Source organism: Triturus cristatus, chromosome 4_1, assembly GCF_964204655.1.
Source record: "Triturus cristatus chromosome 4_1, aTriCri1.1, whole genome shotgun sequence".
Classification (NCBI taxonomy): domain Eukaryota; kingdom Metazoa; phylum Chordata; class Amphibia; order Caudata; family Salamandridae; genus Triturus; species Triturus cristatus.
Genome location: NC_140585.1, coordinates 158078699 through 158096428, shown reverse-complemented (window position 1 = coordinate 158096428; position 17730 = coordinate 158078699).

Sequence of the window (17730 nt, the reverse complement as noted above, 5' to 3'; positions counted from 1 at the left end):
AGAATCGTGAGTAAAAGAAAAAATCTAGAGACGCTTGCTTCAATCAGCTCGAAGAAAAGCAGGTAATTTAATTTCATTAACATTTAAGTTACTCGATTACAGGTTTGCTTTGGTATTCCATTTTTTCGTGGAACGAGCCGAGCAAAAGTTTTATGATCTGCAAAGTCTTTTAGCCTTTAGCCTTGCGCGATCTCTTGTGGACATTGGACACAATTATTTTATAAAGAGCTCATTATCAATAAACTCTTTTAAGCACAAAGACTTCAGCACATTTCAAGATTTAAGAAACCTCAGCATTATTATATGGGACATCTGCTTTACTAAGAGGTGATAATACAACGCAGTGTGATTAGTGAATGCTAAAAGACAATCAACAGCATAGTGTGAATATTTATGTTCAATTTTATGTTTTATACAGCGCAACTACAAATAATAGAAAGCTTTAGCAATCAGCCCTGGTATATGTTGTGTTCTCAAAAATCCAAGATATAAAGAATTTATGATTAGTCATGTATGCAAACATTGTTTTCTTTTATTGATAATTGTTAAACACATTTTAGCAATCCCAATTTATAATCACTTGTTCCTATTTTCACAGTATAATAAGTACGATTTTGTAAACCAGTATCATAGATGAGGTTCTCCAAGAGGTTTCCATTGCACCCTGCAAGAGTTTGATGTTCTGAGGATCACAGCTTTATTTCTTCTATCTCTCTCGCTTCCAATTCCCCCTTCCCCTTGACGCCCGTCTCAACTCAATAGTTACAAAAATCATTGTAGCTAGGAGGAGTTTCAGATGAGTGGCTCTTGACACAGTGCAAGCCGCCGAAAGCAGGCACTGCTTCCTTTCTGCCACTTGAGTAGATTTTCAACTCGAGCAGCAGCTTTCTCAACGCGAATGTCCGGTTTCTCAACGTGAGCAGTCACAAGCATACGCGAGCACTTGCAATGAGAAATCAGACCGCCAGCATTGAGAAATGTCGCCCAGACGTTGATTTCCCTCCCTTACTAACTTGACGTTGATGAGTGCAAATGAGGAAAAATCTCGCTGAGAGGTGCATTTTCCTCGCTCGTGCTCGCCAACTTGATGTTGACGAGCGCTAGCGAGGAAAAAAACTCTGCTCCAATACGCAGAGTGGAGTTTTTGGGAACTTTGCGAACTCCGCATAAGGCAGAGTGTGGAAAACTCTGCAAACTCCACGAGTGGAATTCACTGCCTAGGCTTAGTATATTCTTCCTTTGCCCCTCCTGCCTACACAATTTAGGTCTTGCGGTATTCAATTTTATAACCTGATATGTTCCAATATTTTTCTGTTATTTGCTCTGTCACAGCTAGTGTAGGTTTTAATGTGTGAAATAGAACTGCTACATCATCTGGATATACTGCTAATGGTTTGCTACATCATCTTGATATGTTGCTAATGGTTTCATATTAGTGGAATTGTGTAGCAACATAAAATATTCTGTCAGCCATCTAATACATGGTTCTATATATGACAAGACGTGCATGCACCAAACAGCACACATACCTGATGCGAAGCATCGCTCACCTTTGCCCAAAATGAAATTACAAAAAGGATTGGGAAAAGTAAAGGTGACGTATCGCCCGACCCAAATGGCATCCCTGGGGCCATGTATAAAAAGGATCAGGAGTTTTGGAGCTGCCGCTTTCATACCTTTTTTTTTTATAAAACAACTGTTTATTAATTTTTTAAGGGTAGCATCAGTAGCAGTACACAGCTTATTCGCCTACAACCTTAGAGGCCGGCACCCAACAAACTCAAATATCAAAGGGCAAAGGCCCAAAAGACCAAGGGTTCATGTCATATCTCAAGCACAGGTTCATATGCAATCTCAAAGTGGACAGAGTCCCCCGCCCAAGAAGCTCTATGCCCAGCAATATCCACATATCGTAAGAACGAGAACAGGTAATTGCAGGGGTGCCAGTAAGCAATAGCATACAGAAAAGGCTCCAACCGCACCCATAGAGGGCCCCACTCCCTGTATGATGCATAGCTCTGGGAAGACATCCTGGTGTCCAAACCTTTCTTACTGCAACTTTAATTGCGCCTGAGTCCATGCCGCCCTAAGTTTAGCAGCGCACGAACAGAACAAGTAGCGCACCCCCCCCCCAGTAGGTGCCCACCCAAGTGAACAGTCCCCAGAGGAGTGCCCCACCACTCCCCTATCACATCCTTCAGCCCATGCCCACACAAATAGTGCACTGTGGCAGGGGCATTGTTCCATGGGAGTACAGTATAATTCGCCAGGAACACATAAGGCATTGAGTGGCTCCACAGCCATTAGGCTAACCATGTCAAAATGAAAACAGGCAGCAGGGCATTCCAGTTTTACCCTAGTATGGCGGTGTGCGAACCCTCCGGAACATTCCCTGAAACAAAGGGTGCCCATAGGATAATTAACCAACTGAGAAAAAATCAAGGTAAAAGAGGAGAAGGGGGAAGGGTACTGGGGTAGGGGGAGCGGGTTCGGCGGGGGGGGAAGGAGCATCAGCCATACTATCACTAGCCGATGGAGGCCGGGAGGTCCCAGCTTTGCAGAATCAGGTGTCCTCCCCTGCAAGGTGGGTGGCAGTAGCTGGCACACCCTATCTACTGTCTGTCAATCCCCAAAAGCCCCCTGGATCGGCAGGGCATACTACATCATAAAAGAGCCGCAGGGCCCGAAGTCGTGGTGGCTGCACTCAAGCATGTTCCAGCCGCCCCAGATGATCCACCAAAGGCTTCCAAAGTTTCCCAAATTGAGTATCACGGAGTTGGAGACGTGCCGTGAGCAGCTCCATCACCACCACATGCCACAAGCGGGTAAACCATACGTGTATGGAGGACGTTTCAGCTTTCTTCCAATATAGTGCCACCGTCTGTTTGGCAGCACACAGCATGTGGAGGCTAAGGTGCCGGTCGCGACCCGTCATAGCTCGTGTAGTCGCTGGTGTGAGGCCTAGAATAACTACCAGCGGATCCTCAGGCAGGGGGTACCCCAGAACCCGTTTGATATGGCTAAGGACCTCTTTCCAAAAGATAGCCAGGAGGGGGCATGTCCACCAAATGTGAATAAAGTCTCCCAGTGCCTGGGTACAGCGCCAGCATAGGGGAGATGTCTTAGGAAACATTTTCTGAAGTCTAACGGGGGTGTAGTACCATTGAGTCATCACCTTATAGGCTGACTCCTGCCTGGGGATGCTATGTAACATTTTAGGGATGTCTCTCCAAAGCCTTGCCCACTGAGGAGGGGTAACACCTGAGCCGGAAACATTCTGCCATCTCAGTTGGTATAGGTGGGGATCCGGGCGCTGTGCATGCTGTAGGACCCTGTAGATACGGGAGATCAGCCCCTTATATGTGCCGAATGTGCATGCTAGCTGTTCGAACGGGGTGAAGGGTCGTGTAGCCGCCTGGATCAAGGAGAAGCCCTGAATCCAGTGTCGAAGTTGAATGTACTGGAATTTGTCGTTCTCCTTTAGCCCAAATTCTTGCTGGCATAGAGCAAAGGATTTAAGACTACCGCCAGTGAAGAGGTTCCCGATCGTCCTACAACCAGTTTCTGTCCAGTTCGCAAAATAGGGCGGACGACACGCCGGGGGGAACTGCGGGTTGCGTGCAATTGGAGTGTGAGGGGAAGGGAAGGTGGTAAGTCCCCTGCGAACTGCCACCTTGTCCCAGATCTCAAGGACCGTCCTGGTGGGGACAGCCAGATAGGCGCTGCCATGACGCGCCTCCCGGGGCAGCCAGGCATGGTCCCACAGTGGGCAGCAGGTGACTGCCCGGTCCATATGGAACCACACCTTTTCGCTCTCCCACGCTCCCCATTCCAGTACATAGCGGAGATGTGACGCCCAGTAGTAGTCGAGAAGGTTCGGGCATGCATGTCCACCCCTGTCTCGGGGGAGCTTCAAGATTTTATTAGAGAAGCGCGACTTCTTCCCGCCCCAGATAAAGGTAACCAGTTCGCGTTGGAGCCCCTGAATCTGGTGTACCGGAATAGGTGTCGGCAGCGTTTGGAAGAGGTAGAGGATCTTCGGCAAAATCGACATTTTCACTGTGTTGAGTCTCCCAAGCCAGGAAAGTGGTAAGGCTTTCCATGTACGCAGGTCCATCAGGACTGAGAGCTTATACTCCTGCCAATTAGCCTGTGTCCAGGTGGCCAGATCTGGGGTCAGGTTGAGGCCCAGGTATCGCACCGACCGAGTCGCCTATTAATAGGGAACGCAGGCCTGGAGCGACAGAAGTTCCTCGTCCGGGATCGTAATGTTAAGGGCCCAAGATTTCACGTGATTGATTTTAAGCCCAGAAGCGCGTTCAAAATCCTGGAGCAGCAAGTGTATTGCCGGTAACGAGCGTAACGGGTCAGATAGAGTAAGAAGGAGGTCGTCCGCGAAGAGAGCGATCTTATGCTCCACCCCTCGAAGAGAAATACCACGGACGTCGGGGGACCGACGTATCATGATGGCAAGGGGTTCCTCCACAAGAGCGAACAGCAGGGGCGACAGGGGGCAGACCTGTCGGGTGCCCCTACAGATGGTAAAGGCCCTCGTGAGCAGGCCATTTACGCGTACTCTAGCCACCGGCGAGATATAGGGGGCCATGATGCGCGCCACCATCCTCGGGCCCAGACCCACCCTCCATAAAACCGCACGGAGAAACGACCAGTCCACCCGATCGAACGCTTTTTCCGCGTCAAGCGATAGCAAGCAGGCTGGTATTCCCCAATGTTTAGCTTTCCCGACTATGTGCGCTATTCAGCGCACATTGTCTGCCCCTTGACGGTGTTGGATAAACCCCACCTGGTCCGGCTCAATGAGATTGGGCATATGGACACTAAGCCTCTTAGCCAAAAGCTTAGTGTACAGCTTAAGATCCGTATTTAACAACGCAATGGGCCGATAAGAGGAGCAAAGAGTATGATCTTTCCCGGGTTTCGGGATGAGGGCTATTTCAGCCATCGCCATGTCCGGCGAGGGCCCAACCAGCTCATCGAACGAGTTAAAAAGACGAAGAAGATATGGTTGCAATTGCGGCCAAAAGGTGCGATAAAAGGATACCGGCAACCCATCCGGGCCTGGTGCTTTACTCAGCGGAAGATCGCACAGGGCGCCAGCTATTTCCGCCGAAGTGATGGATGCCTCGAGAAGCCCAGACTGGCGCTCACTCAACGATTCCCAATCACAGGCGCCCACGGTAGATGATATCAAATCCGACCTCGGCGGGTCGGCTGTATATAAGGTCGCATAAAAATCGTGAAACGCTTGGAGCTTAGCCGATTCCGTAGTAGCCCATGACTCGTCTGCCCTCTGCAGCTTCACAATGTGGGCCTTGGCTGCCCGTGTACGCAGGCGCCGTGCCAGTACAGTGCCCACCTTGTTGCCACCTGCATAGTAATGCTGCTGTAGCGACAGCAAGGCACGCTCCGCCTTGTTCGTCCTATGTGCTCAAAGCTGGCCTCTAAGGACCGCCAGGCGCCGTTTGTGCGCCGCCAACGGACACTCTTGGTCCATCTTCTCGAGCGTCTTGACCTCCCACGTGAGCTTGTTCTCATATAGCTGCGCCTCCCGAGCTCTCGCAGCAGCGATAGCTGTGAGGGTACCCCGTATGGTAGCCTTGAACGCGTCCCACAAGAGAGGAAGGGGGGTCCCCGGGAGATCATTTGCCTCAAAATAAGCCAGAATAGCTGTCTGAATTTCCTCCTTGTCCACCAGATCTCGAAGGACGTGGTCCGGAAACCGCCAGCTACAGGAACGTGGAGGTCCATTGCGGCGCTCTCGTAGACACAGTTCCACGTGGGCATGATCAGAGATGGAGATGTTAGAGTGTGCCGCCGTTATGGTATCTTTGAGCAGGGCATGTGAGACCAGCAGTAAGTCTATACGAGAGTAGGAGCGGTGCGCATGCGAATAATACATATAGTTTTGCAGGTCCGGGGAGTGGTAACGCCAGATATCCACCAGATTTAAAGCACCTAAGCAGCTCTTCACTGCCGCGGACATGGCCCCCACCCCATGAAAGGCTCCCCCACAGCGATCCAGTTCCGCATCCCACACCAAGTTGAAATCATCCCCAACTATGAGGTCCGTGTTCACCGGCTCAAGGTGTTCCCTGATCAGCCTGCGTAAAAAGGTATCTTGACCCTGATCGGGAGCATAGATGTTACATAAGGTGAGCGTGCAATGCCCTCTTCTGACCTCAACCCTCAAGAACCGACCTTCGCTGTCTCTAAGCACCTTAGTAGCCCCTGGGGTGATCCCCGCCCTGCAGAGAATAGCTACCCCCGCCGTCTTAGTGGTCGCCGAAGCCCAGAACTGCCGAGGAAAGCGAGGGTGAGCCATGCGAGCTACATCAGCTCTTAGGAGGTGGGTCTCCTGGAGGAGAATTATGTCAGGGTTCTGGAGCAGCAGATACCGCCATATTTGGCGGCGCTTGTTGGGCGAGTTGAGTCCTTTCACGTTAAGGAAGAGGATCTTCCAGCAAGGTTCAGTAGTCATAATCCCAGGTCCACTAGCAAGGCTATTTCCTCACCTACCATCCACGCGCTAGCATGCCCCCCCCGCCAAGAGGGTACCAAAAATTAGGGAAGAAGGGGGGAGGGAAGGACCAAGTGAAACAACACAGACTCATAAACGTTGCCTTCCTCACGGAGACCTGGATGAACGCCTCTTCAGCTCCCGACATCGCCATCGCCATCCCAGAGGGCTACAAGATCGTCCGGAGGGACCGCAACGCCAACCAGATGGGAGGAGGCATCGCCATCATCCACAGGAACACCATCCGTCTCACGACCAGCACCGACGACACCCTGACCAGCGCCGAACACCTGCATTTCCAGATCCACACCAACCCGAACACCACCCTCAGAGGCACCCTGATCTACCGACCCCCGGGACCACGCACCCCATTCAGCAAAGACATCGCCGACTTCGTCAGCCCGCATGCCCTCCCCTCCGCTGACTACATCCTCCTGGGAGACCTCAACTTCCATCTGGAGAACAACAACGACCGCAACACCAGCACCCTGCTCGACAACCTCGCCAATCTTGGACTCAAGCAGCTGGTGTCCACCCCCACCCACCTCGCCGGACACACACTCGACGCAGTCTTCTCCTCCAGCACAGACATCAACTTCAGCCACGCCACAGAGCTTCAATGGACGGACCACAGCTGCGTCCACTTCACCTTCAAGAGAACGACGACCCACCACCACCAGCAACAGGCCGCCCGCAGAAGCTGGAACAAGATCACAGCAGACCAGCTCGCCACCTCCCTGAGCCAGCACCCTCCTGCCAGCTCAGCGAACCCCAGCCAGGCCGCCGACAACCTCACGAAGTGGATCAGCAACTGCGCGGACGAGCTCGCCCCGCTGAGGACCCCGCCCAGCAGACCCGGCAGCAAGAAAGCCCCGTGGTTCACCGACGAACTCAAGAGCTCCAAGAAGAACTGCTGAGCCCTCGAGAAAGTCTGGAGAAGGGAACCTACACCGGACAACAGGACCACCCGCAAGCGGGCCACTCGGAAGCACCACCAGCTGATCTGCGCCGCCAAGAAAACTGCATTCAAGGACCGGCTGGACAACAACGCACACAACAGCAAGGAACTCTTCAACATCGTGAAAGAGCTATCCAACCCCAGCGCAGGAAACAACGACATCACCCCATCGCAAGACCTCTGCAACTCCCTCGCTTCATACTTCCACAACAAGATCGCGGACATACACAACAGCTTCAACAACTAACCAACGCACACCATGACCGAACAACCACCCCCCACCACCACCCTCCACGCCTGGACCCCGATCAGCACCGAAGACACCATTCGCACGATGAACTCCATCCACTCCGGATCACCAACCGACCCCTGCCCTCACCACATCTTCAACAAGGCCGACGCTGTCATCGCACCCCACCTGCGAGACATCATCAACACATCCTTCGACACCGCCACCTTCCCTGAGAGCTGGAAGCACGCCGAACTCAGCGCTCTACTCAAAAAACCAACAGCAGACCCCACCGAACTCAAGAACTACCGCCCCATCTCGCTCCTCCCGTTTCCAGCCAAAGTCATCGAGAAGACCGTCAACAAGCAAATGGCCGCCTTCCTCGAGACGAATGGATCCCTCGACCCCTCACAGTCCGGCTTCCGAGCCAATCACAGCACCGAGACCGCCCTCATCGCCGCCACCGATGACATCCGAGCCCTGATGGACAACGGAGAAACAGCGGCCCTCATCCTCCTAGACCTCTCCGCGGCATTCGACACTGTCTGCCACCGCACCCTAGTACAGCGCCTCAGCAACATCGGAATCCAGGACAAGGCGCTGGAATGGATCATCTCCTTCCTCGACGGAAGAACTCAGAGAGTCCGCCTACCACCGTACAAGTCAGAGGCCTCCGAAGTCATCTGCGGCGTCCCTCAAGGATCCTCTCTGAGCCCCACCCTCTTCAACGTCTACATGAGCCCCCTCGCGGCCATCGCACGCCAACACAACCTTAGCATAATCTCCTACGCCGACGACACCCAGCTGATCCTCTCCCTGACCAACGACCCCGCCACCGCCAGAGCCAACCTACACGAAGGGATGAAAGAGGTAGCCGAGTGGATGACGACCAGCCGCCTGAAACTGAACTCTGACAAGACGGAGGTCCTCATCCTGGGCTCTTCACCCTCCGCCTGGGACGACTCCTGGTGGCCTCCCGCCCTGGGCACCGCACCCAAACCGACAGACCATGCACGCAACCTGGGCTTCATCCTGGACTCCTCCCTCTCCATGACCAGGCAAGTCAACAACGTCTCCTCGGCGTGCTTCAACATCCTACGCATGCTACGGCAGATCTTCTGGTGGATCCCCACCGAGACCAGGAAGACCGTCACCCAGGCCCTCGTCACCAGCCGACTGGACTACGGCAACGCCCTCTACGCCGGTACCACCGCCAAGCTCCAGAAGAGACTCCAGCGGATCCAGAACGCCTCAGCCAGACTCATCCTCGACATCCCACGAACCAGCCACATCTCCGGACATCTGAGAGACCTTCACTGGCTCCCCGTCAACAAAAGAATCACCTTCCGCCTCCTCACCCACGCACACAAAGCCCTACACGACCAAGGCCCGAGCTACCTCAACAGCCGGATCAACTTCTACGCTCCCAAACGCCACCTCCGATCAGCCAACCACGCCCTCGCCGCCGTCCCCCGCATCCGAAGAGCGACTACAGGAGGAAGGTCCTTCTCCTACCTGGCCGCCAAGACCTGGAACTCCCTCCCGGCCGACCTGCGCCTGACCCAAGACCACCTCTCCTTCAGGAAGAAGCTGAAGACCTGGCTGTTCGAGCAGTAGCGGCACCCCCCTCCCCCAGCGCCTTGAGACCCTACGGGTATGTAGCGCGCTCTATAAGTGTCACTGATTGACTGATTGATTGATAAACGGCCAACATGGCCAACATAACCTATTCCAGTCTAGGGAGTAGCCAGGCACCACGGCACAAGCTGTCCCAGAGATGTCACTCTCCCATGGATAGGCGTGGGGGTTCGTCATCGCCCGACCATGAGACCAAATCGCCAAGAGCCCGCTCCGGGCCACCGCCTCCACTGTAGAGTTGTTACACCAAGAACAGGCAAAGGCGCGCCTTCCGATTAGGCGCCGAGTGCATGATAGCTGAAGCCACCGAAGTGATCGCCGGCTAGTCAGGCTGAAAGCCCGCCCAACTCGAGAACTGTCGCCAAGATGGGTTGTCCTCTCCATGGGGCCTCATTTGACGGAAGACGCCTGCGAGCCCGACAGCGACGGGCCACCTTCCAGGGATTTGATGTGTTGGATGATATCCTGCTTGTCTCGTGATGTCCTGCTGCCATCAGGGGAGGAAGGGCATCGGGGCCGGCGTACCGTGGACCATTGCGGCTTCAGCGGAACTCTATGAGCGGTAGGTCGCCGTGCGGGACTGACCGGCGGGGAATCCGGAATTTGGAGCAACTGGGCCGCCTCTCGATAGGAGCGTAGCACTCGGCGCTTGGATTTCCACTGGAACATGAGGGCGAAGGGATGACCCCACTGGTAGCGGATGTTGAGATCTCGTAGCTTGTCAGTGATGGGTCGGAAGTCTCTTTGGCGTCGGAGAGTCATGGGGGCCAAGTCTTGGAACAGCTGGACAGGTTTGCCTTTATAGAGTATTTCGGGTTTATCTCTAGCCGCTTTGAGGATCGCTTCTTTCTCGACAAAGAAGTGGACCCGTGTCAGAATGTCAGGGATAAGTCCAGGCCTCCCAGGTGGTCCCGAGACCCTGTGCGCTCGATCCAGAGCCGGCGGTGAGGCATCATCGTCCCCGCGGATATCATGGAGCAGGTCCGCCACAAATGTCATTATATCTGTACCTTCCGCCCCAATTGGAACACCCCTGATGCGGATGTTGTTCCGACGTCCCCTATTTTCCAAGTCCTCCTGCTTGATCTGAAGCTCAACATGCTGTTCCTCCAAGGTCGCCAGTCGCTGCCATAGGTGTTCCTGATCCTCCGTGCGGGCATCCAGGGTCTTTTCCAGGTCTTCCACTCGACCTCCTAGTTCCCCCACGTCTCTCCGGAGGTCCTTGACACATGCCTGAACTTTAGTACAAAGTGACCCAATTTCCGTCTTGAGCTCCTGCATGAACAGCGCCATGAAGGACTGAGTGACCGGTTCAGCGGCAGCACTCGCTTCCGGGGGTGGCGCCTGACTTGCCCCATAGGTCGATAACTGAAGCATCCTTGGAGGCCGCCGGGGGCTCCTTCCCTGCCTTCGTGCGGGTCATGCTTCAAACGTGTCAGTGCTGATCCCCTCTTGAAGGCCCAGGCATCCCCTGAGGGCAGGCTCGCCTCCGGGCAGTCACAGCAGGTCGTATGTGGCCCCAACAGAGAACCAGAAGCCCAAGGCCAGCAAACGCACGCCCTCATGGGCCTCCCCACTGACCACTGCCTCGCTCTCCCCAGTCAGCGGAGTCTCCGCAGCGCCCCGTGTCAGACTTGTTACAGCACCGCAAAGCTCACGGAGTTCCCCAGCTCTCGAGCCAACCAAGCTAAGAGCGCCACATAGTCATGCGCCCTCTCGCGGGTGTCCACCACACCACAGGGCAGGCCCCCGCCCAGGCAAGACACGGCCAGTAGTCGAGAGAGCTGCAGACGACCCCCAGGGGTGACCCCCTGTGCTGAAGATGGCGTCCTCGTTTAACACTGCCCCCAGCTCTCCACGGGCTCCAGCCAAGCTCAAACCGGTCACTGGGGGTGATGCCTGCGAAGCAGAGGCAATTGGACGCGACCCAGGGCCCCAGAGCCCCCAACGATAACCAGCGAACCCTCAAAGAGTGTCACAAGAGATGGTAGGCACTAACCTTAAGCCGGCTACAGCAGGAGCGATGAAGGACGGGAGTAACTCCTTCCCCTATCTGTGTGTTCCCCCCAGAGAAAATAAGTATAAAGCGCTCCTGCGCGTGTGAGTGTGAGCCTTCAACAGCTCTCCAAGGTAATGTGCCCAAGCAGGTAGTAAGCGCTTCGGCGCTTGGATAATTCTTCCGCGTTGTCCGCGGTATGGAGGCAACGTGGAGGTCGCCCCAGGGATACTTAAACTCGCGCTACTATGCGCGTTCACCAGGAAGGTCAGGACCTGAGGGTTAGGGTCGGCTGCAATGGGGCTCCGTACCTGTGTACAGTGCCGAGGGACCGCAGTACGGACGGCAGCCCGAGGGAAGGTCTAAGGCGCTCACTTGAGGAGACGTGTGAGCGCAACGTAGCGGTGTCACAGAAACCCGCGTCTATCTGGGGAACCTTTGGGTTTTCATAGACATGGACTCCGGGAAGGTGCCGCTTACTCTGCAAGATTCTGAGGTCGTGTTGGCTTAATCAGGAGACGCTGAAAACATCACGGGCTTGTCGGGATTTCTACGAGGTCATCCTCTCAGTCAGTGGCAGGCATTCTGGGAGATGTAGTACAGCATTCACTCCTCCCAAACTTCTAGTCTTACCTACGCGCTGTGACAGAACCCCCTCTTAACAACCGCCGCCTCGGCGGTCCACCCGGTTTCGTGGGAAAACACCTGTGGAATCGTCTTAGGAGGTGCGGACAATGTAGGTGTGTTACAGGTTCCCAGGATCTTTCTTCCGGCCTTAACCCTTCCAATCAATGAGATACTGCAACCTCCCTCTAACCCGTCTGGAATCCAGTATGGTGTGTACCCCATACTCTTCGTTCCCATCTATTTCTACAGGTGTGGGTGTTACTAGCTGTCTCGTGCCACTGCGATAAGGTCGTAGGAGGGAGACGTGAAAGACTGGATGTATGTGCCACTTAGCGGGGATCTGTAGTCTCATAGCTACTGGATTGACTATACCCACTATGTAATACGGCCCCACATACTTAGGTTGTAATTGAGTATTCCCCTTGAGACGTAAATGTTTCGTGCTCAGCCATACTTTATCCCCTACTTGATAGGAAGGGGATGGAACTCTCCTTTAATCTGCATTACTCTTGTCTCGAACTTGAGCGAGTTCCAGGTGCCGCTTGGCCTCGGCTAACACGAGTGTCAGGTTGGCATGGTGTTCCTGTATGGTAGGAAGGGCTGACGTTCCTGGTTCTTCGAAAGGTAACATGTTAGGGTGGAACCCATGTAAGCAGAAGAAGGGGGATGTACCTAATGAGGAGTGGTTGGTGTTATTATATGTAAATTCTGCAGTCCATAACAAGGTTCTCCATTCTTCATGGTATTGCAGGGTGAAACATCAGAGGTACTGTTCTAAGGTTTGATTCAACCTCTCAGTTTTACCATCTGTTTGAGGATGATAGCTTGTGGACAATTTGGCATTGATCTTTAGAATGTTACATAATGCCTTCCAGAACCTAGAGGTGAATTGGGTTCTTCTGTCGGTGATTAGGACTGCTGGAATTCCGTGTAAGCGGACTATGTTCTGAAGAAAAATGGCAGCTAACGCTCCAGCCGTGGGTAGCTTGGTGAGGGCTATAAAGTGTCCCATCTTAGTTAAGTGATCGATGACCACTAAAATGGTGTTATAGCCTAGACTGGGCGGCATGGCAACAATAAAATCCATGGACACCGCATGCCATGGTGCAGGAGGTATGGGTATGGGTCGTAATAGCCCTTGGGGTATTTGATGGACTGCCTTCGCTTGTGTACAAACGGCGCATTCAGCTACGTAATGTTGCGAGTCTGTAGACATCGTTTCCCACCAGAAGTATCTAGACAAGTGTTGAATGGTTTTATCTTTTTCCAGGTGTCCTCCTAAGAGGGTGTCATGTACCCACTGTAAGGCCTGGATTTGAAGGAACTTCTCTGGTACATATAGTCTGTTATCAACATACAGCAGTTGGTCTATGATAACGAGATGTTCGGGGTCTTGATCAATCCAAGCTTTCTTGTCCATCCTCTCTATTCCTTGTCTCACAGCTTGTAGAAAGGCTGCTGTAGAAGAGGTGGCCAAGATTTCTGTCTGGAAGGTGGCCTTATGTAGAATACACGGTGGTTCGTCGAGGTGCTGTTTTTCTGTCTCAGGGGAAATTCGAGATAATGCATCTGCTTTTCCATTCTGTGGCCCTGGTCTATATTTGAGCACGAAATCGAAATCAGCGAAGAATAAGGACCAACGAAGTTGGCGAGGGGTCAAGGCTCGAGCGCTTTTCAGAAAAAGTAGATTACGATGGTCGGTGTAGATTTCGACCATGTGTCGAGCCCCCATTAAATGGTGTCTCCACTCTTCGCAGGCCCTTTTTATGGCCAATAACTCGTTGTCAGTTATACTGTAGTTCACTTCACTGGGTGTCAGTTTCTTCGAAAAGAAGGCCACAGGATGGAGCTGTCCTGTTTCGGGATGTCGCTGAGAAAGGATACCTCCTACTGCGTAATATGATGCGTCCGTTTCAATCACGAACGGTTGACTTACATCCGGATGTCTTAAAACAGGGGCTGTCGTGAAGCATGATTTCAGGGTTTGGAATGCTCGTTCAGCCTCACCTGTCCACTGAAAGACAGCTCCTTTTCGCAACAGGAGAGTTAATGGTTGAATGATCCTGCAGAATTCTCGTATGAGTCGCCCGTAAAAATTGGCGAAGCCTAGGAAGCTTTGTAGTGATTTAACGCTGGAAGCTGAGGTCCACTGCAGAATAGCTTGAATTTTCTTCTGATCCATGCACAACCCCTCAGTCAGGACTGATGATATATCCCAGAAATTCTACGGTAGAGGCGTGGAACAAACATTTCTCAAGTTTGGCGTATAACGCATGTCGCTGGAGTCGTTCTAATACTTCTGCCACATGGATTTTATGTTCTTCCATAGACTTCGAATACACCAATATATCGTCTATGTATACTATACAAGACACATCCAAGAGACCTCTCAACACATCATCCATGAAGTATTGGAAGGCTGCAGGGGCGTTGCAAAGGCCAAAGGGCATCACCATGTATTCGTAGAGCCCAAATTTTGTCCGAAAGGCTGTCTTCCATTCGTCTCCACGTCTTACTTGCACCAGGTGGTAGGCACCCCGAAGATCTAATTTGGAGAACACAGTAGCTCCCTTTAATTGGTCCAGTAGTACGGGGATTAATGGCAGAGGGTATCGGTTCTTCTTTGGCATGCGATTCAGAGCCCTATAATCGATGCATGCCCTCAATCCCCCTTCGCGTTTTGGTATAAAAAACAGGGGAGAAGAGACGGGAGAAGTAGATGGACGTACGAACCCCAGCACTAGCAATTTCTCTAGGTATTGTTGTAGATGTGTAGTCTCGGCCTCTGTAAGCGCATATATGCGGCTGCAAGGTATACTAGCTCCGGGTTCCAAGTCGATGACGCAATCATATTCCCTGTGGGGTGGTAGTCTGCTGGCCTCTTTCTCGCTGAAAACATCTTGGTATCTGTGATAGTCTGCCGGAAGCTCCGAGAGCAGATCCGCTTCTTGAGTGCTACATCCATACGCCAGTAGCACTGCAGGATTTTCAGGGATAGTAGTAGAATGGATGCGGGTATAGGTGCAGTGTTCAGCGCAAAAGGAGGAGTTTAGGGTTACCGTTCTGGCAGCCCATCTCACAAAGGGATTGTGTAATGTGAGCCATGGCAGTCCCAAAATCAATTTAAAATGAGGGGCATCTATTAGATCAAACCGTAAGACCTCATAATGCTCTGCTCCAATTTGCATCACTAGTTGTTGCGTAAGCAAACTCACCGGACCGGATGATAGATCGGTCCCATCCACTGCCTTCACTGGTTCTGGAATATCCTTCTTTATGCAGGGGACTATGTTAGAATGGGGAACCTCTGGTTGGCACAGGTAGGTACTTGTGACAAGCAGCGGCCTCTTCTTCTTCAGGGCGAGAGAATTACCCCTTCAGAACAACCCTTGCTCACCCTATAGGTAGTGTGGCGCGAGCAGTCAGGGCTAAACTTCAGAGCGCTAGTCAGTTAAGCATTTATGATCACACACAGTAAACCACAACGATCCCCCACAAATGGACACCAGGCGTAAGTTGTATCAAAAATACGGATGCTTTATATAAAAGATTCTTTGTTACGCAGGCATGTACAAGACCATGAATAACTCTTGCGAAATGGAGGCCACAAGATGACGATCAGGCTCTGTTCTCTTCTTTGGGAAAGTAGTCTCTTACGAGCGCACCGTAGTGCGTGGTCGTGTTGGTCCAGTCAAGGTGATGCGCAGGGCGCCCTGGGTACAGTGATACGGGGAAATCAGAACGTTGCGAACCCCGAGTCCGGTAGGGAATTCACTGTACCTGGGAGCGTGCGGGGACTGGACGGGTCTTCTGGGAGAGGTGCAGGTCCTGCACCTCACGGGTCTCCGGATCAAGAATTCAGCGGGCGGCTCTCGGTAGACAGGCGCGGCCCACGGCCTCCGACACGGACTGTGCGGGAGGTCACTTCAGAGGGCGGCACGGTCAGACTCAGGCTAGGAGGTGAAGCGGGGCGGCCGGATACGCTACGACGTACGGGCGGCCGTCCGAGGCTTGATTTCACTTCCCAATTAGAAATCCGGCGGGAGGGCGAGAGGGCACCAGGCACGCTCCAGTGGCAGGCAGGTAACAGGGAAGCGGGGCGGCCCGACTCGATGGGTCCAGAGCAACTCAGGTAGAGCGGGGCTCTCGGCGAGGGGAGGCGGCCAGGCTTCTGGGTGTCACGGCCCTAGGAGGGATGGCAAGGTGTGCAGCGCACTCTGGCGGGAGAAAGCACGCGGCTCGAGTTCTCAGACGAGCGGAGACACGGTGAACCCACTGGTCCTGGGGTTCAGTTCAGGGGGCAAGCTCTTCTTCCAAGCCCTTGGAGATAGTTGAAGGACAAAGTGCAAAGGTCTCTTTCAGTCTTTTTCCTCTCCTTCCTCAGCAAGGCACCTACTGCAGGCCAATCCCCCAGGTCAGGGAAAGTTCTCCTCCTCCAGCTTTTTCCAGGTCCTTCTAGTCGGGCAGAGTTCCTTCGTGGTTCAATCTGGATCTGATTTCTTAGGAGCCAGGCTCCTACTTTTATACAGTGATTCTTTTGTTCTTTAGCGCCAGGGGGCCTGGGCCTGGCTCAGTCCAGTTTTGGAGCACTCGGTTGTGGTGACTCGGCTTGTTCCTTTCAGCAGCAGGGCAGAGACATCAGCCGCTCCACAGGGGGCGGAGCCGGCTTTGTGATAGTAGAGCACAGGTCTATTCAAGAGTCAAGGTGTACTCCTCCCACCCATCCTGGTGTAATCTCGCTACCCACCACCTGGCAGCCAACCTGTCTCCTGGGATCCCCCAGCCCTGCTCCTGTACTGTTGCTAGGCAGAACATACCCCCACAGCAGAGGCGGACTGAGATGGTCAGGCACGCAAAGGCTAACTTTCTGAAAGTAGCATTTGCAAACCCAGGATATTAAAATAACCTTTACTAAAAGATGTATTTTATTACCCCGAGTTCAGGCATACTAAACATGACTTTCTACCATGCTCTCTGAGTCCACTGGGGTCACAGCGTGTAGCGATCCCAGCAGCCCATTCTGGCCTATGGAGAGCAGGTAGCCTTCAATAGTGAAGAACGAAAATGGTTGTAATTCACTATTAAGACATGCCACACACATCAGGGCATGTCCTACCTTATGCCTACAATGCACCCTGCGCTTGGGCCTACCAGAGGGGTGACTAACATGTAGTTAAGGGAAGGTTTAGGGACTGGCAAGTGGGGACACTTGCTCAGTCAGCGCGACGGTACCAGACCGCGCGCACGTTCTGCCGTGGCAGATCCTAGACACATTTTACCCCGCTGCTTCGGTTGGTGGCACAATCAGTGCTGCAAGCCCACTAGCAGCATTTGGATATACAAGCCCTTGGCACCCCTGGTGCACTCTACTAGGGACTGACAGTAAACCAAATATGCCAAACGTGGAAGTCAATTCACATAATACATTTTACCATAGGGAGCACTTGCACTGTGGCACTGGATGGCAGTGGCACAGTGCCCTGAGCAGCTAACACCAACACAAAAACACATTGAGGCACAGACAAAAATGGAAGGGTGACCCACGCCAATGGTGCCAGGTCTAACATGTGTCCCCTCCAGCTGAAAAGTGGGGAGAACTACCCTACCCCAGGGAGTTCTTCATCACTAAGGCGGAAAAACCTGGACAGACCGTCAGCATTGGCGTGATCTGTGCCAGGGCGATGCTCCACCGTAAAGTCCATACCCTGTAGGGAGATGGACCACCTCAACAGTTTTGGGTTCTC